Genomic DNA, 19,013 nt, shown 5'->3' with positions numbered 1-19,013 from the left:
GTGAAGTACTACTCAGATTAATAATGCCACTTAGTATTGCTTCTTTCAAATATTACAGCATTATTGTACTTACTATGATTTTTTTTTGGTCATGCATCCTTAGCTTTAAGAAAATACATAATGAAATTTCTAGTTTTCATAATTGCATAAAAAAGCTTTAAAAATGCTACTGATCATAACAGAGATTCTAAAAAAAATCCCTGGCTTTTAAGACAATCACATAACTTTTAGAGCCTACTGAAGAATTTTTGAATGTTTGAAATTTCAACACTCTTTGTTGGTTTTTTTGGTAGAGAAGTTTTTGTCCACTTCATATACAGTCAATAGATGTTCTAGTATGAAATTTCAATCTTCATACCTCTGATACACTTACATTAAATTTTTGTTTTTATTTTTTCCAGAAATGGCTATTCATTTGGGGGACAGTATTCTCAGATGTGATATTGTAAACTAGGAGATAATTACCTCTTGAATGAGTAGCATCTTTGAAAATGCTGACATAAATATTTTCCAGGTAGAATGGATTCATGCTGATAGGCTTATGAAAATATTCAGTTGCACCCAGAGGATAAAATAACAGCTTCCAAAATATTGCTAGTGATGTGTCTCACTTATTTCCCCCATCTAGATCAGATCGTCATTCATGATAAACTTAGTGCATCTCAGCTGCTATGACAATCACTAGAGTTGCAGAAGTTTGTGTTGGTTTGTTGGCACTTTTTTCCCCTACTATTTAAACAAGGTAAAAGTAGAAGTGCCGGCCACCTTGAGCTTCAGATTTTTCACTTCTGAAATCATTATGACAGCAATCAATAGTCTGCATGCTCCTTAACTTTCTCTGGCAAAAATAGAAATCTTTCCTGGTTATCCTGGTTATCTGGCAGAAGAGAGTGATGAATGTGCATCCTGATTTGTTTGTTACCAAAGCTCCTTTCATGTGGTAAAACTACTTTTCACTATTTGTTGTTCAGTTTGGGATGGATTCAGTGTGGATTTTCATAAGTAATTTATCAAATTTCTACTCCTTAAATGTTGGCTGAACTGCAACATGTCTCTATACTGGAATTAGAGGTAACCTTTGGGAACTGTATAGTTATATAATAGAGGGTGCACCCCCTACAACGCAATGGGCTATGTAATAAGATCTGACTTCATTGTGACTCCCCAGCTTGCATGAGGGCCTGGCATGTTAGCTGAACAGCTAAATTGGTCACTAGTGGCCTGGCCATGCAAATAAAGGTAATATCCCAGCGCCCTGTAAGTGCAGAGGATGAACATATATGTATAGCCAAGGCTACAGATAACTGAACCTTGTTAGGAGTTAAATAATTGGAACACAGTCTACACAGAAAGCTAAATTAGCTTTCCAGGACAGAAAGCTAGTAACACATGGGCATCCCAAGTTTGTGTTCATGTATGTCTAAAGGCTTTTTGTATGGTTTTGGTTTTTGAATTGGAAAGTGATATGTTGGTATGATACTGTCTTCTGGAGTCGATGAGGACTCTCAGCCCCTGTAGGTGGTGATTGATACACACCAGTGTTGATGAATGTAAATGCAAGGGATTGGCCTTGCTGGGACAAAATTTGTTAAGTTGTGAGGTCTTGCTCTCACAATTTACTGATGTAGCAGTAACATTTGCCCAACACAGCATTAGAGAAATGTATGACATGGGATGATTATGCAATAGAAACACCATTTTGCAGCCTTAATGCAAGGTGGCCTAGGGGAACAGTCATTATGCAAAGTGTTCCTCCATTGAAGTACAGGTAGTATCATCACAAAGGAAAGTGGGTATTTGGTACACACTACTTGCACATAGATTTACACAAATCTATTTAAATTGTTGGAGACATGTCAGCTTTACATCTGGTTTATTATTCAGGACATTCTGAGATTAAAAAACAAAACCAAACCAAAACAAAACAATAGAAAAGCCAGTTCTGGTTCAGTAAGTGCATCCCAGTCTTGTCAATCAGCTGGGCTGTCTGAGTGACTGATCCATAGAGGCAACATAGACTGAACTTCTGATCAGGAAAGACTAACATCCCAATTTCACTTGCTGTTCTCAAAAGGGTGATTAACTTTCTCCATTTTTTTTTCTGTCTGTAAAATGAGAATGACAGTAGTTTTGTTGGCAAAAGAAGTTGTGAGATTTGATTTGTTTATGATTACATGCACCTGAAATATGGTATGATGGACCAAAGTCGCTATATTAAAGGAAAGTATTACTTATTTGGAGGTCTGGCACTAAGTAGTGACTGCTGAGAGGGAGAACAATTGAGATTCTTTGCATGTTGAAAGGCACCAGAAGTGCACTGTATTTCCCCTTTTCTGTCCTCAGCATCATCACAAGCAAATCTGCAGGAATAAAGAGCTTTGTGTGGTCCTTCTACGTTTTTCGTTGGCCCCTGCTGATGTAAATCAAACATACTGTCCTCCTGTTATCTTCAGGTTTAAAAACCCTATTTTTAATCATTTCATACAGGTATCTAATTTGAATCAGCCTGGCACACTGCAGGACTCTTGAGCTTTTTTAATTGGCATCTCTCTCATTACATTTGCACAAAGTTGCAGGGACACTGCAGGACACCAGTAGAGACATGTGAATCACCAATCCTGTTGGGCTGGCAACAAGACGGTGTGATACACCAGGGGAGTCTCAGAGACCTGTGGATGTGGTTAAGAGGACAGAGTGGAAGCAATCAAGTTCAGACATGTTGCTGTGACTGTTTCTAGGTCCTGCCTGTACCACCTGAAACAAAACTGTCATGGAAGCTTGCCTGAGATTTTTCACAGTAGTATGGTGTTAAACCAGCCTGGTTTCTAGGAGCAGTTCCTGGGATTCTGGTAATGCAGAGCTCCCTGAAGGTTTTAATGGAAATGTCGTCGGGCAAATATGTGAAGTACATCAAAATCAGTGTTTTAGCCCGTCAGAGAGATAGGCAAGGTACCCAACCAGTTCATGGAGTCAGTCTTACTTAAATTTCTTCAGTATTTGAAAATCAACCCTTAGGTATCTGCTAAGAGGCTGGTTTTTTTTTTTTTAATTTTTTTTTTTTTTCCTTAAGGAAGTAGCTCTTATCCTCAGACATGTTTACATGATGCTGTGACTCCTTTTCCAGTTTTGGCTGCCAACACGATGTGTCTAAACTTAGCATGTTGGTGTGCCTGGAGACATAAAGTGGAGAGGAGAGACTAGAGCAGTCTAGAATATGTTATTTGGCACTGAAGTACCTTCCTTCCCTCTCAGTCCATCATCCAGAATCTTGTCATTTGCAACAAAGTATTTCACAGTTCCGGTGGGCACTCTGGTTTTCCCTATCTTCCCCTTACTACTAAAAATTGGGGCTCTGCAGCTCTCTGGCAGAACTGGAGATGGGTGCTCCAGCTGCACCAAACACGCCAATCTTTTACCTGCCTTTATGGTGCTAGTAATTTGTTTTTTCATTCCTTTGGAGGCTTTGCTAGAGGGGTTAGGGCTCTTTTGCCTCCCTAATGACAGTTGGTAGAAACTAATTCTGAACTGAGAAGGCAAGTTTGCAGGAAAAGAAAGGCAGGAGTATCATCTACTGGGTAGACCAGCATTGCTTGTTCTTGCATTCAGGATGGATAATGCAGAATTTTACTAAGCCAGCCGGGAGCCCTCTGTTCCAGCCTCTTTCTCATGCGGTGATACCATGTGTGACCTAACCAAAATTTGGGGTCTGTGCCGTGGGAGATGTACGATGCTGGCACATGACAAGGCTTGCTTGCCTGTGCTGCATGACCAGGCTGTGTGACTGCCATGCAGGTCCTCACTGTCACACAGCAGGTCTATGTCCAGTCCTGTGACAGAGCTGAAAGCTGCCAGCAGCCACACCTTCTGCTTCTTGCAAATGATCCGAGTGCATAGCCATTGACCTCCTCATGTAATGGAGAGGAGGAACTGCAGGCCCACAGGATTGTGGTGTGCTGGTGAGCAAGCTTTCATTGAGCATTTTGAATCAAGCAAATGGGCAGTTTTTTTGTTGGCAAAACATTAAATCAGGATTCTCCATTCAAACCACACCACTCAGGATTTTTTAAAAAATTGTTTAGATGGACTAAATTATTAATAAGACAACCCAGAATCGAGTCATTGATGGTTAGGATCTAAGTCTAGGAAAGACTTTCAGGCAAGGAACCAGTTGTGCAAATCACATCTTGTGGGTTTTTTCATTCAGGTCAAACATATATTTGGATTTTATTAAGATTATGGTTAATTTGATTAATTTCTGATTGAAGGCCAAAACTAGCTTAAGTTGGAATCTACTCCATATTTGCTTTCCAACAGTCCTGAGGTTTGAAAGTGTTTGGTTTAGGTCTATAGTTCTGTGAGTACACAAACCCCATGCAACTTTGGAAGGGGTGGCTTTGGGTTCCAGTTTGGGTCTGGCCCTAAGCTTTGTTCTAAGTGCATAGAACTGGGCTCAGTTCTAGTGTTCTTACTGAGATTCAGACTTCCTCAAAACATGAGGAAATTTGGCCTGTTACCCTGTCTCAGGTGCATATATGACATCTCTAGAAAGTTAAGAGAAAAGTTATGGATCTAGGCGCCTTCCAATTGACAGGTTTTGAATCTGGATCAATTGCAAGTCTGAACATTTTTCAAAGTTTAGTGTTTCTGACTCAGTACACAGATTTCAATCTGAATGTCTTAAATTTGAAGGGATCAAGTCTGTTTTTTTATGCAAAGTTGGTACATTTTAAATATCTCTTCAGATTTGTATGTGTAAGATTGGTAGGACAAAGGAATTAATGTTAGTTGGGGTCATATATTCCAGGCTGCTAAGAACTTCTCACATCTGATATCCTCATTTTGGTGTAGACCTGGTTTTTAAATTTTAAATTTCAGAGACTATTCCTATTATTTGAACTGAATATGAGGATATGAAAACTCGTGATTTTCATCAGCTGGCTTTGATACAAGTCCCCTTGACAAAGTATTTATTTTTTTCCCATAATATTTGCCATCATAAAACTCTGAGAGATGCCAGGCCGAGATGGGAAGACTCTTCACATATTTACAGTACCATCTACTCATGGAACTACAGTTGAGTCTGTTTTACAGATGGAAAAACTGAGGCAATGACTGCTCAATTGGTACTTACACAGCCAGATCGAGTTACCACAGTTAGAAGCAAAGTCTACAAATGCCCCTTCTGCTTTCCTGACCTTACATACCCTTCAATAAGGTGATTATGGTCATAAAGTCCAGAGAAGAAAATATGTAATATGACTAAACTTTTGTAATATATATTTAGAGTAACCTGGAGAGCTGCCTCTACATATGCCAGGTGTGTACGTAGCTAAATATTGCAGAAAGAGTTGAACTAAGTCATCTATTAGAGCTTTTTACTCTTCATATTTTACCCTAAGGTAAGAGAGGCTGTGTTTTGATGAAAAAACTAATGAAAATTAACCTTTTGAAATAAATTACTTAATCCTTCTGTATTTACTGTACATCTGGATAAAACCAGAATGTTTATAAGCGAAATACAAAAATGTGTACCAGTGAACAAAACTAATCAAATTCACCAGTCACCAGGCTGGTTAATATTATAAAGACTCTGTGAATCATGAATATCCAGCCAGCCTGAGGGTACAAATCCATGAATCTAGGGAGTTTACCTGTCTCTTTTAGTCAGCAGGCTCTCCCTTTTCCATCACTACAATTTAGGCATATATTGTCTAATAATAAATGTGATAATAAAAATGTAGTTTGGGAAGCAGGATGTTGTAATAGAGCTTTATATCAAAAGTAAGATTCATTTTACTTAATTTAGCCAACTACAAGCTAGCTGCTTAGCCTAATCTAGTTGTGTAGGCTCCCTCTTTAGTGGGGAGACAGAGAAAGCTGGGATGGATTGCGTTTGGGAGGTGCCTGTCTCTCCACTGACAATAGAGGGAGCCTACTCAACTGGCTTAGGCAGGATACTTAACTTTTAGGTGGGTATGAGTTACTTCAGGAAAAGTCTGATTTGCTTCAGGAGATTTGAGTTCTCATTTGTTTTCCTACTGATTTACAGCATAACCTTGGTAATATCACTTAATTTTTTTTTATTTTTTTTTTTTGGACCTAGTATCTCCATCTAAAAAATACCCTACACCTTGGTAATATCACTTAATTTTTTTTTTTTTATTTTTTTTTTGGACCTAGTGTCTCCATCTAAAAAATACCCTATGCATAAAGTTCTTGGAGAACATTTTCCAAGGATGAAATACAGGTGCAAAATGGTTTTTTTCCCTGGTTTTCCTATTTTGACATGTCTGTAGTTGTCATTAAAATAAATAGAATTTTTGTGACAGTGTAAGTTTTATGCGTGATGAGAAGCAGAGCTGAGTGAAAATTATTTTAGAAGCAGCATACATCTTCCTCAGATGTGACAGAATATTGTAAAAATAAAAATATAGTAAATGGTAACATGTATTGTTTCTCCTATCTTTGCTTCTCCTTCGCACCTTCCACCACCCGTCCGTCCTCTCTCCTCCCCCCAGCAAAAATATATAGGGAGTGGGGAGAACATTCTTCAGATTAGACCTGTATTTTAAATAACCTTGGCCTGTTTGCAACTGGGAAAATGTTTTTTTACTTGAGAGATTTATTTCTGTCCTTGTAACACCATGTACTATATGCATTGCACCTGTTCAGACATAAGCACAGCACATTATTATAGCTGTAGGGGCAGAAGCTTCCCAATATATATTTTTTGAAAGGAGAGAATGCTGGGGAGAATAGCCCTCTCTTTTCAATTGTTTACCGAGCAGTCTCTTAGGAAGACTTCTTCCTCATCAAGATCAATTTTCCCTGCTCCCCTATTGTCTGGGGAAACCTATCTCCAGGAGCGTCTTTCTTGAAAGATCTCATGACTTTAAAATCATCAGTGGGCTTTGTGTAGTCTGCCTGTCAAAAGAGATATGTTTACACCTTCCCTGCATGTGTTAGAGCTATAAGGTTACGGAGCAGAATGGCTGATACGTTTCGGCGCTCCATGCTAATATGCACAAAAAATGTATTTATGATAATCATATGGACTGTCTGAAACAATGCATTCCAACATCCTGTAACATAAATAAGAAAGGTGGAGCCAGCCGGCACCGAAGTGTTTATTTGCCAGCAATCCTGCTCAGCCCCGTATACCTTTGCTACGCCGCCTCAGCCTGGCAGTATTGAACCTGTTGCTGCATTAGCCGAGTTGTATTTTGCTAGATAGGGGAAGGAGGGTTGTCTGCTGTCTGGGAGGAGGGCTTTGTCTGTGTGCGCCTTTCTCTCTCTCCCTCGCTCGCTCTCCCTGTCTCTCGCACTCTCGCTCGCTCTCGCTCGCTCTCTCTCGCTCGCTCTCCCTTTCCCGTCTCTGTGGTTTGTAAGGTAGGTTGCAGTGTGTGTATATACACAACATCAAGAGCAGGAAAATGGACTCATTAGGGAGGCAGGCAGTCATTACCACTCACACTGTACTTCCAGGGAGACAGCGACTATGAGGAGACAAACTGAGGACTGGGGAACAAGGTAGGCCAGTCAACTTTTATAAAACATAAAAGAATAAAGCCTCTGCTCTCCTTAAACCACCACCAGTTCTTTATTTCCCCCCCCCCCCGCCCCCCCTCGATTTTTAATTTAGAGATGTAAGTTTGCCAGACCAATTTGCTAGCTTAAAATTCGGAACATCTATAGAAGGCCTTACCCTCTACAAATGTTCCCCCCCCACCCCGACTTATTTAAGGGTGTGCCCCCTTATGATTCACTTTAATTACTTTTTTTTAATCATAAAGGAAACAAATACGTTTGTTTTCCAACACTAGTTCCAAGTAAATCAATATCTTTCACTCTTTTAAAACAGCTCTCTCCGTATGTTTGTGGGTCTCCCTGCTTTTTCTTTTCTGTTTATGCAGTTCCATCTGTCCGTCCATATATCATGTTTTCCTTATTTACTGCTAAATGGGGCTTTATTAGTATTTGCCAATGACTTTTAACTGTAATGCCGGTGACCAGGGTTAACGGTGACTCTCGTTCTTTGTTTTCTATATATATGCACGCTGTAAGTTTAAAGTCCATGCCTGGCATACAGTAAATAAAAGCAAAAAAAGAGAAAGCAGGTTCCACTCTTCTTGACAGGATTTTTATTCAGAGGTTTTGCTGTTTATCTGTTTTGATGTGGAGGCAGAGTGGGTTAATTTTGGTTTTTGTACATGTACTTTTTCCTCCTGGATATTTTTAACATCTATTTTTCATTATTAGTGTTTTTGCAGTTTCCTTTGCTAGCAAGAAAGGAGACATATATTCTAACTTTTATGTTGCTGATCTAATGTAACATTATGGAGGCATCACTGGGTTAATAAGAATTCAAACTTTCTAAGAGGGAGTTTGTATCCTTGGCTGCCCCCCACCCTCCCACTTTATGCATGGTTATGCTTGTGTTTCCGTGTGTACTGACGGGGAAGGGAGGGGGGAAGGGAATAGATATTTTTTACAGTGGTGGCAAATTATGAAATCTATCGAGCCATTTTGTCCAGAAATAGTAACTATTTATTTACCATTTTTCATTCGGCAATTATGCTGCTTATTTATGTTTTCAAACATCGAAGCTTGTCTCAGATTTTTTTTCTTTTTTTTTTTTTTTTCTCCTGGGGAGAGATTTGTGATGCATTTCATAGCCCATTTAGCACTGTCGAGTTTTTGGAGCCCAGATTTATCCTGGGTTCTAAAGACTGCTTAAACTGATCCATTTGAAATGGTCTTTTCATCTGAGCTCTTGTCATTTCTGTTGGAGAGTAAAACTACTACTCTGCTGGTTACAAAAAAAAAGAGAAAAAAGAAAAGAAAAAAGAGAAGGGATAGTGGAAGTGAGTTACATAAAGTGTTCTGGAGAATCCTAAGTAATTATATAAAATGGACGCTGATCACTGGAGGTCTCTGAACAGTAACAATCACCTTTTTTAATAGAAAATTATTTATTTAATAGCAAGAGGCGGACTTCTTCAAAACATGCATTAGGCCTTCCTTTTAGCACAAAGAAGTCCATAATGCAATATCCCTCACCCACCTGAGACTGCCTAGGAGATTCTCCAAAACCTTCAAATCCTTTGAAATGTTTCTTAAAAATCCATTATTTTGCAGCCAGAAAGAACTTTTGCTGCCAACAGGTTTTTTTTGCTGTTGTTTGGTGTTTTTTTTTAGCTGTCCTTTAACTTACGAGTCCCCATTTCTACAGAAGTGCCTCCTCGCTGAACAAACTAAGTTAATTGAAATCCAAAGCAGGAGATCTATTCACTGGCACTGTAACTACAGAAACTACTTGCTCCATTTTATTAGCAGCTTTTCCAGAACATGAGTGAAACTTTTCAAGGTTTTATATATCAGTATGCCAAAATTTGGTGGCGCGTTTCTTAGCTGGGGAGTGACATTTATCGTTTACTATTTTTTTCCTCCTTATTTTTATTCAAACTTTTAAATTAATATTTTGTTGACAGACTGTAAATGTGTATGTTGCTCTAAATGACTTGTTAACTGTAGCAAGGTACGTTTCTCCTCTCCTAAAGTTTGAATCTCAGGCTTTGAAACTCAGATTAGTGGTAGAGGGGATGCTGAAGTTACGTCAAAAAAATGTAGGGGTCTTAAAGGTGGGTTTGCTGGTGCATATAGATGGTGCTTAGCCTGGAGTGAGGCAGCAGGAGTGTTTGCAGCCGTCCTGCTCGTGGTGGGATGGGTGAGGGGTTTTCAGGCACCTGTCATTTTCTCCTGCACCAGTGCAGGTGTATGTTCCTCAACAGTCCAGGTTTTTTGTAGGGGAGCACATGGTCCTGTCCTCAGGTCCTTGTGCATGTACTTTTAGCAGAAGCCCAGGCTCATCTGAACATTTTGAAAAGCTTTAAAAATGACTACAAGATACTGCTTGATTTTATGAAAACTCCAGGCAAGAAGAATTCAAGCAGAGAAAGAGAGTCACAGTAGCAGAAACATTTTTTCATTATCTGGTAATTCTTTCTAATAGTAAAACCTTTTTCACTAGGAGGATGTAATTTTCCTTGAGCCCCAACTATTTTTTATAAAAAAAAAAAAAAAAAAAAAAAAGAAACCAAACCAAAAAACAAACAAACAAAAACCCCAAACAAAACAAATCTTAGCTCTTTCAATAGCACAAAGTCCGTTTGCAATCTGGATACAGCAGCAAAGGGTAAAGTATGCCTGAGTAAACTTAAATCCAGCATATGTAGCTAGAACTCGGGGAATGCCAAAGCCCTTGGCCAGGGAGGTGCAGCCAGGTTTGGTGGCGCGGGGTGCCCGGGGTCCCCTGCCCGCAGCCCGGGCAGCTGTGCGGGGCAGGGCTGGCGCTGCTCGCTGGGTCACACTGTGCTTTATTTTAGTGTTGGAGCAGACAGTTATCTAACACACCCACATGAGGAAGTGCTCTGGAGCAGTTATTTCATGCCTTGCCATGCCCTGTAGCTAGAGCAATTTTGGGCTGAATGGCGTGTGTATGTGCCGCTCTCACTCCTGGGAGACGAGAAGCAGTGCTGTTGGGGTTTTTGTGTGTATGTTTTTGTCCTGGCGTTTTGTTGTTTTGTTGTTTGGTTTTTTTGTTTTGTTTTGTTTTGGGTTTTTTTTAAAACAGGACCAAAAATGGGATATAAGACAGTTAAATCCAAATACCAAACAAATACCAAGTCAAATTATTTTTAATAGTGGAGGATGTTGTTTTTCTCTTAAAGGAGGAAAAAATATCCATCTTGTTTATTTTGATAAAGACAGTTGTAGCAATTTCCTGAGATGAATATATCATTATTATAAATATTACTCACAGTTTTCCTATTTTCACATTTTCTGCATAGGCCCAGCTTATTCATAAGGGAAAACAGCTGCAGAATATTAAAAAAAAATGTAATATTATTTATATAAAACTTTGATGTATATAGCGAATAGTGTCCCCTGCTAGAAAATTCTGTGGGATGGCTTACAAATCCCGTACAAGAGAGATTACAGTCTTAGATAAATTGTTACTTAAATCATTTCAAGAAAACCTTGCTCATTTTTGCAGACCATATGAGGTCTCAAGCAGAATAATTTGAATAGAAGTTCTGTTTAGAAATTGATGGCATGCTGTGGCCTTACAGATTTCAGTTGGTTTCACTCCAGTCTGTTTTTATAGGACTTCTTTAAACTGCGATCTGTATGGTAAAGAGCTTCTGCTGAAAGAGATTCGTAAATGTTAATGGGAATTTAAAGAGTGAAATTTAACTTCAAATTACTTATATTTTTTTTAACAAAACTTTTAGAAAATCCAAATCCTTTATAAAAGTCTTAAAGTTTCTTGTTGTTGTTTTTTGGTGTTTTTTTTTAATTAAACTGAAACAATGCACTGGAAATAGTTACTGTTAAAGAATAACTTGTTCCCTCTGAAGGGTCTGACATTCACACTGTAGTGCAGAGAGAAAATGATGGCAAATCACAGTGAAATGGACTTCACTGTTCTGGTTAGTTTGGTCCAAGAAAATTTTAGAAAGTAAACAAACAGTATCAACTGTGAAAAATTACTTGGCTTTTTAATAATTTATCAATGCCAGTTTTGTCTTGGTGAAAAGTAATGTTTGACCATATACCAAATTTTGAGATCCTTTTGTAAGATCTGTACCGTTTTAACTTGAAGAGATTTTCACAGCTGTATTAAACTTTCAGTGAGGAGTAAATAAAGGCAAAGGCTTTTGTCCAGGTGGTTTTTCCTTTGATAGTGTTGACTATATTCTTGGTTAGTATTTATTATAAAAGTTAATGTTTAGTTCTAACGGCACAGATTCAATTCTCCTCTAATCGGAGCATTTCAGAATGACTACTCCTTATGTCTTTCATGTTTTCTTACACTTCTGTACTTAATCCTCCAGCACCATCGTGTGCTATGATGGCATTTTGACTGCCCAGCACTAGCAGGAGTTCTGTTTGCAGATGGGTCTTGTAAAATGGTCACCAGAGGCACAGAGCCATGTGCCACCTCCTCTTCCTTAGCAGCTGGGGCAGCCAGGGCTGCCGGTGCCGCGGGGCAGGTTGCTACACATCCCTGAGGTTTGCAAGAGGCAAGAAGTTCAGCTTTTACCCCGTGCAGGGAAGACCGTATCTTGAGGTAGATAGAATACAGGAAAGGGAAATTGGGCTAACGGGATAAAGCTGTCTTTAAAGAAAAAAACCCCACAGTTCTTCTCACAGCTGGCTGTTGGCTTTGGTGAAATGAGTGTGGAGGGTCCCAGGATGTTTAAAGGGGCAGATGTTCACCTCTCAGAGAAGGGAGCTGCTGGCTGAGTTGGCAGTCGGTGGCACTATGGGAGGAAAGGCCATGGACTATTCCAGAACAAAGGCTAAAATCCTTTCATGCCAAGAATGGCCTCCCGATCCCATCAGTGACAACCTGCCCCACCAGCCTCATGGAGGGTGCATTTGTAGCTTGTGCTGTACTTGCTGTTCTCAGACACTGCTGCTCAAGATCTTTCATGGCAGATAGGGACTCTAACACAAACTAGTCCTACCTAATCAAACCCTGGCAGCGTCTGTAGGACTTCCTTCTTCAATACCTTGTGTTGTAGTTCTTTCCTTTTGCTTTTCTGCAGTGGGTGGACACAGGTCACTAGGCAACGTTGTATGTCCAGTTGGCACAAGTGTAAATGACAGTACCAGAGGTGAGCCAGAATCTGTAGGATTTTCCAGAATCTTTCAGCTACTGTCAAACTATGGTTATGAAAGTTTGAATTAAAACTACAGTTACAGTTCGTAACTACAGCAAAGAAGAAAGGAAACCTGAATAGGCAGTGCTTCCAACCCTCTGCAGAGCATCTATGGGAAGTTCTTTGCAGGACAGACATGGTGCCATTCTGTAAGTTACACCCACAGATGACCTCTTAATGTTACGCTTTCAGAGTGAATTTATCTTGGGGTTATGGTAGAGCTAAAAATGCAAGCAGATATAGCCTGTCATTTGATTTGGAGGTAAATACAGCATGAGAATTACTGATTTTCCTTTCTTCCTTCTCAACTAAAAGACATGCTTTCTAATATCTTATTTCTAAGATCATCAATAGCTGTGTGATGAATCCCTTGAGGATACAAAAGTAGGACTAGGAAAGTTGTGTTGTGGACTTCAGAGTTGTCCTTTCAGCTGACTGAAAGTTAATTATTGATTTTTATTTCCTCCCTAGAGATCCATATGCCTCTCTTTCTGACTAGAAAGTTACTGGTCACAGTGCAGGAATGTGAAAGTAATTGTCATGTGGCTGTACAAGATTTCATGGGCAGGATGTCAGGAATGTGTAAGATGGAGGTTGACATGGGGAGAAAGTGAAGAAGGACAACTAGGTAAAAGCTTGTGTCCACTGTCATTTTATGTGGGTTGGATGTGGAGCCTGCTGTTCTCCATGGCTCTGACTCCTAAACTCCCAGCAATCTGAGAGCTAAGTGAGTCACAGGCATTAGAGACAGAGGAATGCTGAGAATAAAAACAAAACAACAACAAAAAAGCCAACAAAAAAAAATCTCATTGTTTAGGCACAAACACAAGAAAACCATGTTTAATTGCTGATGTGCTCCCTCTGCTGGTTCTCTAAAACTAACAAATGCTATTCCCAGGAGGCCGGGCCACACCCTCTGGGACACTGCCTGACAAAAATTGTGCCAAATGAATGGCTTTGAGCTCTCTTGCAACGAGCGGTACTTACAGCAAAAGAAGTCTTCTGATGAAGAGTGTTAAAGCCTTGGATACCAAGCATGATTGCTGAAAGGTCATGAAATGTTCAGTCTGTAATTCAGCCTTCTTTTTCCCCAGTCTTACATTTGATAGGTGCTCCTTTTCCTATGATTTCCCAAAGTTTGTATTTTCTGTTTTGCTGTGGCTGCTTCTAGGATTTTTCCCATCTGAAGGTGTTTTATCAAATGTTCTCATTGATGCTTTTAGTTTCAATTTTAGTGTGTGTAGTATCTGAAGAAGCCCTAATGTAGCTTAGGCTTTGGCAGCTTCCAGTTCTTTCTGTCACTGTCAGTTAAATCTGCTTGTCAGCTTTATACTGTTGTGCCCACTTCATCCTGTCCTTTGGCTTCAATACCGGCTGTTTTTTCAGGATACTCTTGAACATCCTTCCTCGTTGTGATGAATCTGTATTTCTTTTCCAAACATAGACTGAATTGTTTAATATATTCCCTACACAGCATATTTCCCCAGTAGATAAGTTTTTTAAAATCCTGCATTTTGCACTTTTATGCTATGAAAAAATGTCTGAGTCCTGGGTAAGATTGAGTACTAAAGAGATGAAAAACTGAAAAAAGCTGTATTAATTTCCATAGAATATTTTGAATGTGTGGAAGATTTCTGACATAGTAATTATTCAGTAAAAGAGATGGTCCTGTGTTTCCCATATTTTCCACCTATGTGGACTGTCATGAAAAAGGGCTTCATCTTGCAGCCATTGACACACCAGTGGGAATCAGCTGTGCAGAGCTGTTGCAGGACTGGTCTCAAGTTTTCTGTGTAGAGTAATGAAAAGTTTCCTCTCTGCAAGTCTCGTGTTTCCCATCTAGGTGGCTGCTTATTAAATCTTTATCCAACAGGGACAATAAACCAAACAGCCTGGTGGGTAGCTAATTGTCTGGAGTGACTCAAGCCACGTATAAATCTCATTTGTACTCAGTATGTTGACTCTCTCTGGCCTCATCGCTCTCTCAAGTATTCATTCATTTTGAGACCTCTAGAATGCAATGCAAAGAAAAGGATCCCTGGACCTTGTATCTCAGTGTCTCGGAGGATACTTGTAGACTGATGCTCCTTTATTTCCCTTTCACAGGCCCTGCAGTTTGGGATCCCATCCTTCGGAAACGTAGTGCAGGGTACTGGCCCCCGTGTGGGCAGTCACAAGCACTGAGACTTCATCACCCTCCTCTCACCAGGTGCCTGGATGGGAGGAATTGTAGTAGGGTTTGGCATCTCTGCGATAGCCTGCCATCCTGCTGTACCTGCTCTGGAGATAAATAGAGAGTACAGCGCCTGGGGCTACCAATCTGGCACCTTTTGCTGGTGCTAAACTAGTACAGGTGATTAGAAGCGACATGAAGGCCCAGCCTGTCCTGGCGGACCATTTGAAATCCGAGCCCTGTTTTGTAATTTCCAGCATTTCATGAAAAAGCTGCTTTATTTTCCTCTCCACGCCATGGCCAAGTTTGGAAAACTTCAAACCTTGCTCCAATTGGATAGAAAAAGTGTCTTTAAGATGGTGATATATCCTAAAAGAGCTGGTTCCTTCTTGGCTATACTGACCTCAAATCATTTATCCACCAAGTCACTCAGGCTCATCCTGAAACATTTCACTGCTATGAAAGCAGCTGCTCCTGAATGAGATTAAAAGCCGGTTGTGCTTTTGCAGTACAGTCAGCTGTGCACAAGTTTGTGTCAGACAAGAGAAAGCTCAGTTATTTTTCTTTAGTGCTGGGCATTTCTGGATGCTCAAATTAACTTGCTTTTTCTGCTAGTCTCTGAGTACCTTTTTACAGGGGACTACATCCCAATCCAAGCCTTTCTTAACACTTTGGTAGACAAACTTTTTTTTTTTCCCAATGTGTTTACAGGGATCTTAAATATTTTTGTAAGCACAAAGTCATAGTGCAGTATCACAAGTTTTAATCATATTGCAGTGCAGTCACTACTGTATGCAAGGTACTGTTGAGGATGAGCTGTGCATTAGGGAAGCGGGATTCACAGTTTGTTTCTAGTTTTCTGTGTTATTTTCAACCAGTCACTTCCTTTCCTAGTATCTCAGTAACCTGTCTTCAGGACAGAGATGATGATGTTTATCAGTTTCTGAAAGCAGATAGAAAGGTGTTAACTATAGCTGTACTAGCAAGTTTTATCCTTTCCTCTTGAGTTTGTGCCTTGTTATCACCCTAAAGTGCATTGCAACTTCTTTCTTTAATCCATTGGCTTTCCTTTAGACTCCCCATGAAGTTTTTGAATACTTGTGGTCTTTCTCTGGCATGTCAGACTAGAACTGACACCTGAAGTCTTGGGGTTTGGGTTTTGGTTGGGTTTTTGTTTTCTTTTTGGAAAGGTTTTTTGCCACATGGAGGTTAAGAGCTAATGTTTACTTAGGTAGCTTAGATGACAGTAAAACTGTTCTGCCCTTCTCATGCAGGCTGTATTATATTTTATCTCAGGTGAATTTAGCATGTGTTTTTTGAGCCATGTAATTTCACAGCATTCAGCCCTAGGTTGTCTTGACCAAACTCCTATTAATAATTGAGTTACCTCAGTTAAAACTGTCTCTATGCTGGAGTGAGAACCCTCTTGTCTAGATCACATCCATATCCAGCCCTGGGATAATTTATTCTGCTACCAGAATTTATGTAATTTTCATTCTATATCTTTTGCAGGTAAAAAAAAGGTTGAAAGCAAAAGGAAGTGAGCTAAAATGAGCTTTTCTGGAGTTTCTTGGGGAAGTCTGCTTGTGCAGGAACACAGACTGTTTTAAAGAGTTACTAGAGTCTGGAGTAATGTTACTATGGAACATTGGCTTCAGTGTGGTAGAAGGATACAAATGGAGCATTTAGGAAGGAGGTTTGTGAAAAATGTGAGCAGCTAGAAGAAATAAAAGCTGAGACACAGGCAGGGGGCAGAGCTGTTCAAAGAAAATGAGGACAAAAAGTCTGAACTTCATGCAGAAAGAAGGGCTAACTTAGGTCCCATTGGCAAGAGAGGGAGAAAATTTTAGCAGCAGGGTTCTGTATGAGTAGGACCAGAGAGGAGTGGGACAAGGCTACAGCTCTTTCCTTTTTCCTTAAGAGCAGTGGGCTGGAATAATCATCATACAGTAATCCTCTTCAGAGGACTGTACTCTTAGGATAAGAGGTTCGACGTGAAATTTCTGAATGTCTGTGCAGCTGTTAAAATATTTATGGGTCGTATTTTGCCCTATGTTACATTTTTATAAAAGTGGACCAATTCCATGAAACTTAGAAGAACCAGCCTTGAACCAAGAGCTGAATTTAGCTTTGTGTTTCTCCCTACTGGCTGCAGCTGGCATGTGTCTGAAGCACTAAAGATGATGCATGGTACTCCACAAGTGATTTGTGACCAAGAGACTGTTTTCTTTAGGACAGTGCTGCTGCATTTGACCTCATTTCTGCTGTGTTAGATACTGTCTCCCTTGTGGCAGCATACATAGGTGTATTAATAAGATTCTTCCAGATCTCTCCTTGAAATCTCAGTTTATGCACTTGATGAAATGGCTTGCTTTTACAAGGTGTTGGTGATTGTTCTCATAATGCTCAGGCAAAGGCCATAAAGAATTTAGCATTCAAAATGATGCTTTTTTTTTTTCATCTGCAAAGGTTTAATCCTGGGACCCTGTGTGATTTCTTTTTGTCATTGTTGCTGTTTTGGTTTGCTTTGTTCTCATTAACCAAAAAAGTGAGGCGCCAGTTCTGTCTAAGTCTTTCCCAGGCTTTTTTAGATAAAGGAGTTACACATGTCCTTCAAAACAAAGAACAATTATCAGCTGAGTTCAGCGGGAGGAGAGAATGCTCACAAAAGGTTCTAGGACAGTTTAGCCATAGATAGCTGCTGATATGGATAAAATAGCATTTTGCATTTCTGAAGAAACTTATTCAAATATTTTGCAGTTTTTTATGAAAGTAGCTAATTTAGTTTTGCCTAATTTCAGTAGCTGAATCAACATTATTATTTCCATTTTTTAATCAGAAACAATCGAGGCATAGAGAGAAGAAGGAAGTGAGGCCTTTCTTTCTTCCTTCCTCAGTGTATTGTACATGCAGATGGGAGTTGGTAAAGTAAAGACCATGTTCCATGGACAAAGGAAGCTCAGATGATTCTTGGCTATGTTAAAGACTGTTAGGCTTCTTCTTTTTTTTTTTTTTTTTGCTCCACTTGTGTATTGTAACACATACACAACTTCTTTGCCATTAAAGTCTTATTTCTACTTCCAAAATGAGATACAAAGACTCTACAGTAACTGGATATTGAGGCCAAATACATTTAATGTATCAACAGGTCAACAAAGTGTTTAACAGCAGAATTTTTTAAGAAAGGCAAATTGGATGAATGTATCTCCTAAAAAGTGGATGAATCAGCTTTTTCATATGCAATTTCTAATTTCAATAATCCCCAAGAAGCTTATAAGAGCCAGGATGGAGTCAGTAAAACTTTGTCTTATTAACCTCCAAAAGGACACAAAGGGGTTTGGATCCTGAGGCTGGTCTGGTCTGGATGCCAAGTGCGCCTCTTAAGTACTCTCATACTGTCTCAGCCTGCTGGAACTTTTGGCAGACACAACACAGTAGCGTTCACAAAGTAGATGAATAGAGTAGATGGAGACCAGGTTTACTGAGATAGTTCCCACCTGAGAAAGGCAAGTCAAGCTTCTTTGTACAGGAAAGGCTGTAAATATCTTTACCCCCTCTACATCCCCTTAGTAGATGTCTTTCCCCTGTTCCCCTTTCACACATATATGACCTTTTTATTAGATTGAGTGGTATCTCAGATTCATTCTCCTGATAAGCACTGGTCCTTTGAGAGATCCTCAAGTCAATTGTATTTGAGTCCTCTTAGTCTTTAAGATACTTGTGTCCACTTTACGTGCAAAATTCAGACACAGGGATATTCTACAATGGTTCCCTACTGCGCAGTTTCCTCTAAATGCTGTTGTTGTAATAAAAACTGTTAGCTTTCTTCTGTCATTAAACACCTTCAGTGTTATGCATTTACTTTAATAAATCAGTTTCTGGATTTGGTTTTTAACTTACTGAGGCACAACATTTACCATATTTAATTAGGATGTATGTAGTCTTCAAAACTGCCAAAGCAGTGCTTTACAGGATACACCATTTTTCCTTCTGGATATCGTGAACCCTTATGTATCTATATGGGTTTGGGGGAAAGATGGGTTAAAGAGTAGTCATTAAGTGAGCAAATCTATGTAGTCATTAAATCAGCAAATCTAGAGGATACTTCTTAA

At 39.6% G+C, this 19,013-nt stretch overlaps 1 protein-coding gene across 12 annotated transcripts in view; it reads left to right on the top strand.

Annotated features, from left to right (window-relative positions):
• ZBTB20 (zinc finger and BTB domain containing 20) overlaps positions 1-19,013 on the top strand; it is a 474,871-nt gene that overhangs the window by 19,565 nt on the left and 436,293 nt on the right. For 7 of the 12 annotated variants that reach the window (XM_041463812.1, XM_041463811.1, XM_041463804.1 and 4 more), the window contains exon 1: positions 7,263-7,530. The exons of 2 other annotated variants lie outside the window; for them this stretch is intronic. The gene's annotated coding sequence lies outside the window, so the exon portion shown is untranslated. Of the gene's footprint in view, positions 1-7,249; positions 7,531-19,013 lie in introns of those variants that run through there. 3 more of the 12 variants (XM_041463806.1, XM_041463802.1, XM_041463805.1) reach the window with 2 other exon arrangements.

This window comes from Pyrgilauda ruficollis, unplaced genomic scaffold (genome assembly GCF_017590135.1).
Source record: "Pyrgilauda ruficollis isolate IOZ18807 unplaced genomic scaffold, ASM1759013v1 scaffold17, whole genome shotgun sequence".
In the NCBI taxonomy this organism is placed as follows: domain Eukaryota; kingdom Metazoa; phylum Chordata; class Aves; order Passeriformes; family Passeridae; genus Pyrgilauda; species Pyrgilauda ruficollis.
Note: the sequence above shows the minus strand (reverse complement) of the source record. Positions and strands in the feature narration are given on the sequence as shown.